This window comes from Salvelinus sp. IW2-2015, linkage group LG4q.1:29 (genome assembly GCF_002910315.2).
Source record: "Salvelinus sp. IW2-2015 linkage group LG4q.1:29, ASM291031v2, whole genome shotgun sequence".
Classification (NCBI taxonomy): Eukaryota; Metazoa; Chordata; class Actinopteri; order Salmoniformes; family Salmonidae; genus Salvelinus; species Salvelinus sp. IW2-2015.
This window is the reverse complement of record NC_036842.1, coordinates 67,371,803-67,383,776: the sequence shown is the minus strand read 5'-3', so window position 1 is coordinate 67,383,776 and position 11,974 is coordinate 67,371,803. Positions and strand designations below refer to the sequence as shown.

Here is an 11,974-nt window from a genome sequence, read left to right as displayed (position 1 = left end):
TGCATGTGACAAATGCAATTTAATTTAATTTGTTTAGCCAACCTGACAGCAGCTAGCTAGCATTTCTTGGGGATAGCTACAGCTGGCTAGCCTATCTATCTAGCTGATATTTCTCTGTCAAATCACAGTTATGCCAAAATAGTAAGAAGTACCAGTGTCTGTTTCATGAAACACTTGTTTTACAACACCTTGCTATGAAAGTAGCTTGCAACTTTACGTTTTATCACATCATGTAAAGACATGTTACCGTGGAAACGATATCAACAACTGTGAGTTGAATGCCTGGTCTTCAGTCAGCTCAGCTGTCAACACAATATTATATAACTGGCTAGTTTTGTCTCATCTCCTCTCCTTATGTCCGCTGTCAGATCTTTCCTGGCTGAACTAATATCCCTGCAGGTTTAGGCTGCATGTGGACATTGCACAAACATGGCCAGCTGTAGTGTAGATCAACAATGTGCTTTATATTACACTTGTCTTTCATATTTTGTTATCATTCACAGCCAAGACAGATACTGTACCTATCTGCATTTTGTATGATGGTACATGTTAGTCTTCATCCCTTCGTATGGTGTCCCATATAAGACAGTGACATGTTTGAAGAATACACATTTCAAGAATACACCGCCACCATTCAATTCAATAATAACAAAAGACAATGAAAGTAATAGATGTGTCTTGTATCATTTTAATGCCGAGCGCCAGGTCTCACCCAGTTATGACATCCGTATCAACCTGTCTTTTAGTCAGAGGGCTCCATGACAAACCATCTCTTCTGTCCTCCATCTATAGAAAAACAAGGTAGAGTTGATACACACAACACTGATACATTATCAATGGTTGTTAGGTGAATTCCAGGACAGACAAGTGATAGTATTTTGACCTATGACCAGATCAAATGTGACCAACCAGAAGTGGGACTGGTGCCTGGCCATGTATTGCCTCAGCCTTCTGGTAGGGGTGTTCCCACGACACTGTTGAACAACAAATCCACGAGGTATTGTAAGTAGCCTGGGAATATAATACAATTTGATCGTGAGAAAAACAGCGAGAAAATAACTTTTTTATAGATTGGAAGTAATTATACTAATAGAGTGACTGTGTACGTACAGAATAGATTCAGGCCAGTGATGCTGATGGCATTACTATGCAACCAGATGTGTAACATTATGTTTCTGAATGCTTGCTGACACATATTTGTAGCATGTTAGTTAAAGAGACTGGTACTCAGCCTAGAAAAGTAACAGCCTGCATTTGTTTTTGCCCTATAAAATACACAATAAACCTTTATGAGAACAGTCATGTTGTTTTAACAGTAGTAGCAGACAAAACCTGTGAATGATAGCTAGCTAGTTCTAACCTAGCCCTTGATCATGACTCTCAGTTCCAGTACAGCAAAGGCAGAATGCCCCCAGGGCCTGAGATATCGTGAGCAAATGCTAACCCAAACAACATGAATGTTTTTATAAAGTAGCTAGCTACCTAACTTGCAAATCTGGATAATGTTATCATTATCTTTGTCAGAGTTGAAATGAATTGGCTAGCCAGCTAACGTTAGCTAGCAAGGATCTTCTTAGCTAGCCAGTTTCAAGTTTAAACATTATTCTTTAGCAAGCTGGCTAACGTTACATCCTATCAACCATTATTGCCAGTTGCAACGCTAGCTATGCAAATCTTCCTCTCTGATATTAGATACATCACGTTACACATTAGGGAGAGGCTTTGTATTTAGCTGGTTACATCACAGTATCATAGCTAGCTAACTACTCACCACACACCAGTCACAGCCATCATGTCGTACGTTTGTTGTATGTAATCCATTCCTTGCCATCTTGTGCAATATTGTTGAATGCATAAAAAATTTGTACCAACTTCATGGAAGCCCATTTTCACTTAATATATGTAGCCTTAGAAATAAGGTTCATGAAATCAATAACTTGCTAAAATCAGAAAACATTCACACACGCATTTTGCGACACCCGCAAAAACATCTGCTAAATATGTGTGACCAATAAAATTTGATTTGATTTGATATATTAGCCATTTCTGAGATTCACTTAGATAATTCATTTGATGATACAGCAGTAGCAATACAAGGATATAACATCTATAGAAGAGACAGGAATGCTTATGGGGGAGGTGTTGCTATATCTTTTCAGAGCCATATCCCTGTAATGCTTAGAGAAGATCTCATGTCAAGTGCTGTGGTTCCAGGTTCACCTGCCTCATCTAAAGTCTATTATTTTGGGGTGTTGCTATAGGCCACCAAGTGCTAACAGTCCCTATCTAAATAACGTGTGTGAAAAACTTGACAGTGTTTGTGATGTAAACAGAGATGTGTACTTTCTTGGAGAACACATTTTTATTAATACTGTAGACATTTTTCGAAAGCTGTATCCGTGCCTATTGGATGCAGAGATCAGAAATAATAGTAGCTACAGTGGGGCAAAAAAGTATTTAGTCAGCCACCAATTGTGCAAGTTCTCCCACTTAAAAAGATGAGAGAGGCCTGTAATTTTCATCATATGTACACTTCAACTATGACAGACAAAATGAGGGGGAAAAATCCAGAAAATCACATTGTAGGATTTTTAATGAATTTATTTGCAAATTATGGTGGAAAATAAGTATTTGGTCACCTACAAACAAGCAAGATTTCTGGCTCTCACAGACCTGTAACTTCTGGCTCTCACAGACCTGTAACTTCTTCTTTAAGAGGCTCCTCTGTCCTCCACTCGTTAACTGTATTAATGGCACCAAACTCATCTTGACCTTCCAGGACACAACACACCCGTTTTCCACTGCCAAGGAAGCTCAAGACTTCTTCTGGAATAACATCAAATCCAACACACAAGGGGACAAGCAGACACATGAAACCCCATGACTGGCTCATTATTCAGATATACTATCCATGCACAATCATGCAGCCTAGCCAATGGCTTTAATGCTGCACCCAGCATAAGACAATGACGAGGATACTCCTCATCTTTGGGTACAAGAAACAAGGAAAGGGAAGGAGGAACGATTTATAGAGAGGGACATCTGGATGGGGAGCGGGTGGGTTTCCCAGTGGGTTCTGCTTTTTATTTTACATCTATAGGCTTATCAACACTAGATAACAATGACATTTTAGAAAAACAATGGCAACACTAGCAATTCTCTCAGGTAATTTGAAAGGCCTTAATATTCCTATCAAGCGTTCCAGCTGTCTTGATATTGTAGCAAGAAACCATATTGATATAGCAACGCTCCAAGAAACACACATGCTCCAAAAGGACACATATAGAATAGAGAACAATTTGTACAAACTGTCTGCTTTTTCATCAGCCCCAAACAAAACTAAAGTGGTAATCATAATGATACATAAGAAACTCAAAATCACCATCCTTGGTAAAGGTGAAGACCAAGAAGGTAGAATCACTTTCCTTAAATGTATCCATATTGGAAAGAAAATTGCCTTTGTTAATGTGTATGCTCCTAATTCATATGATCTTAAGTTTTTTGATTCTCTGAACAGCATATTGTTAGAATGAACTGAAATCCAACTGGTTATTAGTACAGACATGAATACCATTCTGGACATGCGCAACAAATCTAATAAGACCAACTACAATCCACAGGCAACCAAGGTTCTCCAACATACAGTATACTCTCTGATTACAACCTCATTGATAGCAAAACATTTGATTTGAATTGCTTTTGATTTGAAGAGAACACTTTCTATTCAAACAGGCACAAAACATTCTCATACTATTATCTACTGCTCTATTTTCTTTAATCAAGAAATAGAAATTCGAAGTATGAGCCTATCTGATTATTATACTTATTACTACCAGATACAAACATCAGAATCTCCTAAAAGAGCTACATGACGGCGCTTTAATATTTCCTTACTACAAAATCCTACTTTCTGTGAACATTTTGAAACAGAATTGAATTAATTTATAATGATTAACAAAAATCCAGTAGATGATCCTCAGATTTTATGGAACGTCATTAAAGGTTTTATTAAAAACAAATCAACTGCATTTGCATCTGGACTGAATAAATCACAATTAAAGAAGGTATCAGAAGTAGAAAAGTTGTTAAAGATGTTAAAGCATTCTCAACAAACACTTTTTTCAGACCAGGTAGTGAATACTCTTGAAAATCCAGACAGAACTAAATCTATTGATAACACACAAAGCAGAATTTGCCATCCATCGAGTTAGACTCAACCATTACTTCCATGGTAATTTACAGCTTCGCAGTTATGATCAATTATTGCAACTTCTGAATCTGAATTAGGTGAGTTACTTTCAGAACCCAAATTAATCAACCAAAGATTATCCTGTTTATATAAAGAATTGTACACCTCTGATTGTAAATCCACACTAAGGCAGATCGAGTCCTTTTTAAACTATATAACAAGTCCTCTTCTCTCAACTGAGGAAGCTGGCTTGCTGGTGATCCCATCTCACCTCCCCTATTTTTATTTTCTATGTGGCCCCTGGCTCAGGCAATTTGACAATTGAAAGAAATTACACCAATATCTCTCAATTCTACGGATCACGTCATATCATTCATTATATGTCGATTATATCTTACTTTATCTAGACAATGTATCTCAATCCCTCCCAAAAGTTGTGAAGATCATAGACAAATTCAGCTCCATCAAGTTATAAAATAAATCTAAACAAATCTGTCCTACTGCCTTTCAAGACCCCGATGGAGGACTCCATCCCTACTTATGGAATCCCAATCCTTTCCCATTTGAAATATCTGGGAATAGATATATTTACTTCCTTAGATAAAACCAGGAAGTTTTATCTAGATTATAATCAATCAACAGGATTCTAAAATCAATTCAATTCGACCTCAGTAGATGGACTAATATCCCAGTAGCTTTAACCCGCAGAATATCTATTGTCAAAATGAATATATTCCACAACTTAATTTCTGTAGTTCAATGCTTCGCTTGTCTCCCCCTTCTGGCTATTGGGATAAAATCCATAGTGCGTTTTCTAAATGGATATGGAAAGGGAAAGATGTCCAAATGTGGAATCAATACCCATTCCAAGATTTCAAAGACATACACTTTACCCGGAAAATCCTTTTCTCTATATTTACAACTCAGGTCAGCTATGCTGGCCTATGTATCCCTTGGGAAACCCAACTACCGAACCATCCAATAATGGGATTTATAAATCAATTATCTGGGCTTCCGAAAGGACTGATCTCTATAATATATAAACAACTTTTGGAAAGCTCATCTTCTGAGAAAGCCATTAAAAAAGTATGGTCCACAGATCTAACAGAATATTGAAAAATATGACCTTGGCATTCCGTAATCTTAACCATCAATTTATACATTTTAAAACTGTTCACAGACTGTATGTAACACAAAAAATGGTCCCCAACTCCCAACTCTTCACTGTACTCCCTGAATCAGGTAGACACATTCCTCTAAAGGTATTCTGAATAGTTCTTCTGTCGAATGTTGATGGATGGCCCACTTGTTGTAAACATTGGCCCAGAGTAAGTGATTAAAACACACAAGTAATTGCCAATATTTGAGCAGAGTTCATGTAAATTTTGATTAGAGAGGGTAAATCCTTCACTTGTGTTTTGGTTGAAATTATAATAGCCTTGGCTGAGTTCACGTCTCTCTCTGCGCCCCCTACACCAGTGGTTCCCAACCAGGGGTACTAGGACACCTTGGGGTACTTGGCCTACCTACAGCGGGTACTTGAGAAGACTCATGAGACCATAGGTTTACTGGTAAAATGCACATGAGGGGGTATTTCAGGGGTACTCCGGGCAGACAAAAATTCAGTTGGTGGCAATGCTCCATCAAATTTTTTTCGGCACTGAGCAAATGTCTGCTGAGCGGAAACTTGAACATTGTGAAAATTCGGTGCATCTTCCAGTGCGCATTTACTGGGAACACTGAGGCTGTACCCGCTTTAAGTTACAGTTTTAAAAGTAGCCAAGTAGGCTACTGTGGCTATTTGATCATAATGTAGGCCTATCGGAGTGGCCTACCATCAAAAACAATGGAGAAAATGCATCCCATAACAGCTGATATCTCAAAGTGCTGTACAGAAACCCAGCCTAAAACCCCAAACAGCAAGCAATGCAGGTGTAGAAGCACGTGTTCAATGTAGGCCTACATTCCATGAGACTTTTGAAAAAAGATGCAGGGCTTGACATGAACCTGTTTATCCACTTGTCCTTCAGACTAGGAGGTGACTGAAAATGTTGTTGTGTTGTTTGATGCAAAATGCATTATTATTCCCATGCCATTATTACAGAGAATCAGACAAATTATGCTACCCTCTGCCTATTGGCTACTTAGCTTATTCAAACTTGTCTCAAAATATAACACTGCCCCTTTAACACACAAAAAGCTCTTCACCTGACTATCTTTTCAAAGATGTCTAGAAATGTACATATTTAGGTCTCTTGTAGGAACAATCACTCCCCTATTGCTAACTACAAATGATCTATAACTGGGCTAATGACTCACTAACAAGCAAAGGATATTTTTAAAAAGTGCACAAGTGGCTACATGCAGCTCTCACTTTGATCTCAAAAGAAGAGCATCTACTCACGACCGCTCATGCTGTAAACCAGTGGTTCCCAAACATTTTATAGTCCCGTACCCCTTCAAACATTCAACCTCCAGCTGCGTACCCCCTCTAGCACCAGGGTCAGCGCACTCTCAAATGTGTTTTTTTGCCATCATTATAAGCCTGCCACACACACAATATACGATACATTTATTAAACATAAGAATGAGTGTGAGTTTGTCACAACCCGGCTCATGGGAAGTAACAAAGAGCTCTTATAGGACCAGGGCACAAATAATAATATAATAATAATCAATCATTTTGCTCTTTATTTAGCCATCTTACATATATAAAACCTTATTTGTTAATAAAAAATTGTAAATAACTCAGCAAAGGTTAATGAGAAGGGTGTGCTTGAAAGGCTGCACAGAACTCTGCAATGTTGGGGTGTATTGGAGAGAGTCTCAGTCTTAAATAATTTTCCACACACAGTCTGTGCCTGTATTTAGTTTTCATGCTAGTGAGGGCCGAGAAACCACTCTCACATAGGTACGTGGATGCATAGGGCATCAGTGTCTTAACAGCGTGATTTGCCAAGGCAAGAAACTCTGAGCGCAGCCCTATCCAAAAATCTGGCAGTGGCTTCTGATTAAATTCAATTTTCACAGAACCGCTTGTTGCAATTTCGATGAGGCTCTCTTGTTCAGATTTCTTATATGTTTTTATTCAGATATCGGTAAGTGGACTGGACGCAGGGCATGAAAGGGATAACAAATCCAGTTGTTTGTGTCGTCCATTTCAAGAAAGTACCTACGTAATTGCGCACCCAGCTCACTCAGGTGCTTCGCTATATAACATTTGACTGTCACTCCCTGGCTTTAGTTATCTTTGTTTTCTTTATTATTTTAGTTAGGTCAGGGTGTGACATGGGGGATGTTTGTGTGTTTTTGTCTAGTCTAGGGTGTTTGTATTGTCTAGGGGGTTTTGTAGAGTTCATGGGGTTGTGTTCAGTGTAGGTGTTTATGTAAGTCTATGGTTGCCTGGATTGGTTCTCAATTAGAGACAGCTGTCTATCGTTGTCTCTGATTGAGAGCCATATTTAGGCAGCCATAGGCATTAGGTAGGTTGTGGGTAATTGTCTATGTTTTGACGTTAGTTGCTTGTGTCTGCACTTTCGTTTGATAGCTTCACGGTCGTTTGTTGTTTTGTCTAGTTCTGTCATCAGTTATTTCATTTCTATCTATCCTATTAAAAAGAAGATGTATTTTATCACGCTGCGCCTTGGTCTCTCTTTCACCTAACGACGATCGTGACAGAATCACCCACCATACCAGGTCCAAGCAGCGTGGTAACAGGCACGGCAGCAGGAGCAGCGCAAGGAGGAATGGACATGGGAGCAGAGTTCTGGACTACACTACGTGGGCGATCACCCAGGGCGAATGCCGGAGCCCGCCTGGATTCTCTGGAGCAGTGTGAGGAGGGATACCGGCGAATGGAGGCAGCACGATGACGTGTAGGAAGCCCGAGAGTCAAGCCCAAAAATTATTTGGGGGGGGGGGCTACCAGGAGTGTGGCGAAGTCGTAGGAAACTTGCACCAACTCCTCGAGCCTACCGTGGAGAGCCGAAAGTACGGGCAGACACCGTGTTTATGCGTAAAGCGCACGGTGTCCCTGTACGTCGTGCTTATAGCCGGTGCGTACATTCCAGCTCTCGTATCGGCCGGGCTAGATTGAGCATTGAGCCAGGTGCATGAAGCCGGCTCCCCGCACTGGTCGGGCTACGGGGAGCATTCAACCAGGTAAGGTTGGGCAGGCTCGGTGCTCAAAGGAGCCAGTACGCCTGCAAGGTCCGGTATATCGCGCCAACTCCCGCCCCAGCCCAGTACCACCAGTGCCAACACACCACCAGGCTTCCGTGTGTCTCCAGACACCTGTTCCTCCTCCACGCACTCGTCCTGTGGTGCGTGTCTCCAGCCCGTACCACCAGTTCCGGCACCACGCACCAAGCCTCCTGTGCATTCCAGAGCCTGTGCGCCCTGTTGCTGCTCCCGCACTAGCCTAAGGTGCGTGTCCTTAGCCCGGTACCACCAGTTCCGGCACCACGCACCAGGCCTACTGTGCGCCTCAGCCGCCAGAGTCTCCGTCACTCCCCGCGCATCTGAGCTGCCTGCCTGCCAGAGCCATCTGATGCTAACCTGCTGCGCCTGCGCCAGCCAGCCAGAGCTCTGAGCTGCCGCCTGCCGAAGCCGTCTGACTGCCCGCCTGCCCGAGCCGTCATGCGCCGCCCGCCTGCCAGCCGTCAGAGACCGCCGATGCCCAGCCAGTCCAGGAGCCGCGCAGTCAGAGCCGCCAGAGCCGCCCCCAGGCGCCCGCCAGTCAGGAGCCGCCAGAGCCGCCCGCCAGGTCAGGAGCCGCCAGAGCCCGCCCGCCAGTCAGGAGCCGCCGCCATCAGAGCCGCCAAGCGACCGCCATCAGGAGCCGCCAGAGCCGCCGCCGCGACCGCAGGCCGCCGCCGTCAGAGCCGGCCCGCAGTCAGAGCCGCCCTCCAGTCATGAAGCCGCCTCCAGTCATGGAGCCGCCCTCCAGTCATGAGCCGCCCCAGCCGAGCCGCCCTCCAGTCCGGAGCCGCCCCTCAGTCCGAGCCGCCCCTCAGTCCGGAGCCGCCCCTCAGTCCGGAGCGCCCAGCAGCCCCTCACTCCGGAGCTGCCCCTCACTCCGGAGGCCCCTCCGTCCAGTGGCGCCCTCTAGGATGGTCTTCAGTCGCGGACTCGCTGCAAGGGTCGCAGAGGCGCAACCAAAAGCAGGTATTGACTATGATGGAGTGGGGTCCACGTCCCGCACCCGAGCCGCCGCCGTAAGAAGCCCACCCGGACCCTCCCCTTCTGTGTCAGGTTTTGCGGCCGGAGTCCGCACCTTTGGGGGGGGGTACTGTCACGCCCTGGCCTTAGTTATCTTTGTTTTCTCTATTATTTTAGTTAGGTCAGGTGTGACATGGGGGATGTTTGTGTGTTTTTGTCTGTCTAGGGTGTTTGTATTGTCTAGGGGTTTTGTAGAGTTCATGGGGTTGTGTTCAGTGTAGGTGTTTATGTAAGTCTATGGTTGCCTGGATTGGTTCTCAATTAGAGACAAGCTGTCTATCGTTGTCTCTGAGAGCCATATTTAGGCAGCCATAGGCATTAGTAGGTTGTGGTATTGTCTATGTTTTGACGTTAGTTGCTTGTGTCTGCACTTTCGTTTGATAGCTTCACGGTCGTTTGTTGTTTTGTCTAGTTTGTATTAGTGTTTGTGTTCGTTTCTTCTTCTATTAAAAAGAAGATGTATTTATATCACGCTGCMCCTTGGTCCTCTCTTTCACCTAACGACGATCGTGACATTGACATTGTCCGTAAGCTTGACTTCATTTGAAAACAAAAAATTGTACAATGATGGAAAGACCTGTGTGTTGTCCTTGTTAATGCAGACAGAAAAGAGCTCCAACTTCTTAATCATAGCCTCAATTTTGTCCAGCACATTGAATATAGTTGCAGAGTCCCTGTAATCCTAGATTCAGATCATTCAGGCGAGAAAAAAACATCACCCAGATAGGCCAGTCGTGTGAGAAACTCATCATCATGCAAGCGGTCAGACAAGTGAAAATTAGGGTCAGTAAAGAAAACTTTGAGCTCGTCTCTCAATTTAAAAAAATGTGTCAATACTTTGCCCCTTGATAACCAGCGCATGTATGTTGTAAAAGCGTTACATGGTTGTTGCCCATATCATTGCATAATGCAGAAAATACACGAGAGTTCAGGGGTCTTGCTTTAAAAAGTTAATAATTTTCACTGTAATGTCCAAAACGTCTTTCAAGCTGTCAGGCATTCCCTTGGCAGCAAGAGCCTCTTGGTGGATTCTGCAGTGTCCCCAAGTGCCGTTGGGAGCAACTGCTGGCACGCGCATTACCACTTCACTATGTCTCCCTGTCATGGCTTTTGCGCCATCAGTACAGATACCAACACATCTTGACCACCAAAGTCCATTTGATGTCACAAAGTTGTCCAGTACTTTAAAAATATCCTCTCATGTTGTCCTGGTTTCCAGTGGCTTGCAGAAGAGGATGTCTTCCTTAATTGACCCCCCATAAAGGTAATGGACATATACCAGGAGCTGAGCCAGGCCCACCACGTCTGCTGACTCATCCAGCAATAACGCATATAATTCACTGGCTTGTATGTGAAGCAGTAATTGTTTCAAAACATCTCCTGCCATGTCACTGATGCATCATGAACAATGTTGTTTGATAAAGGCATTGCTTGTATAGTTTTTTTGTCCTTTTCCCCCAGCATTGTCCCAGCCATATCTGCGCAGCAGGAAGAATTAAGTCCTCCACAATAGTATGGGGCTTGCCTATCAAATCAAATCACATTTATATAGCCATTCTTACATCAGCTGATATATCAAAGTGCTGTACAGAAACCCAGCCTAAAACCCCAAACAGCAAGCAATGCAGGTGTAGAAGCACAGTGGCTAGGAAAAACTCCCTAGAAAGGCCAAAACCTAGGAAGAAACCTAGAGAGGAACCAGGCTATGAGAGGTGGCCAGTCCTCTTCCGGCTGTGCCGGGTGGAGATTATAACAGAACATGGCCAAGATGTTCAAATGTTCATAAATGACTAGCATGGTGAAATAATAATAATCACAGTAGTTGTCGAGGGTGCAACAGGTCAGCACCTCAGGAGTAAATGTCAGTTGGTTTTTCATAGCTGATCATTGAGAGTATCTCTACCGCTCCTGCTGTCTCTAGAGAGTTGAAACCAGCAGGGCTGGGACAGGTAGCACGTCCGGTGAACAGGTCAGGGTTCCACAGCCGCAGGCAGAACAGTTGAAACTGGAGCAGCAGCACGGCCAGGTGGACTGGGGACAGCAAGAGTCATCATGCCAGGTAGTCCTGAGGCATGGTCCTAGGGCTCAGGTCCTCCGAGAGAGAGAAAGAGAGAAAGAGAGAATTAGAGAGAGCCTACATAAATTCACACAGGACACCGGATAAGACAGGAGAAATACTCCAGATATAACAGACTGACCCTAGCCCCCTGACACATAAACTACTGCAGCATAAATACTGGAGGCTGAGACAGGAGGGGTCAGGAGACACTGTGGCCCATCCGATGATACCCCCGGACAGGGCCAAACAGGCAGGATATAACCACACCCGCTTTGCCAAAGCACAGCCCCCACACCACTAGAGGGATATCTTCAACCACCAACTTACCATCCTGAGACAAGGCCGAGTATAGCTCACAAAGATCTCCGCCACTCAGTAGCTCACCATAAGATGCTTCTAGCCCCTTCTTATTAATGGTATCTGTTGCTTTTATACATGTCTTACTACTCAAAAGTCATCTTTATTCTCGCTCAAAAAACTCCTGTGACTTATTTTTCGAATTGTCA

General features: G+C 43.4%; 1 long non-coding RNA gene across 1 annotated transcript; it reads right to left on the bottom strand.

The window, feature by feature from the left end:
- Window positions 1–668: 668 nt before the first annotated feature.
- Window positions 669–1,989, bottom strand: LOC111961169 (uncharacterized). Its single transcript, XR_002876964.1, has 3 exons — window positions 1,772–1,989; window positions 910–1,011; window positions 669–786 (listed from the first exon to the last, which is right to left on the bottom strand). It is a non-coding gene; the product is annotated as an uncharacterized lncRNA (long non-coding RNA).
- Window positions 1,990–11,974: the final 9,985 nt, after the last annotated feature.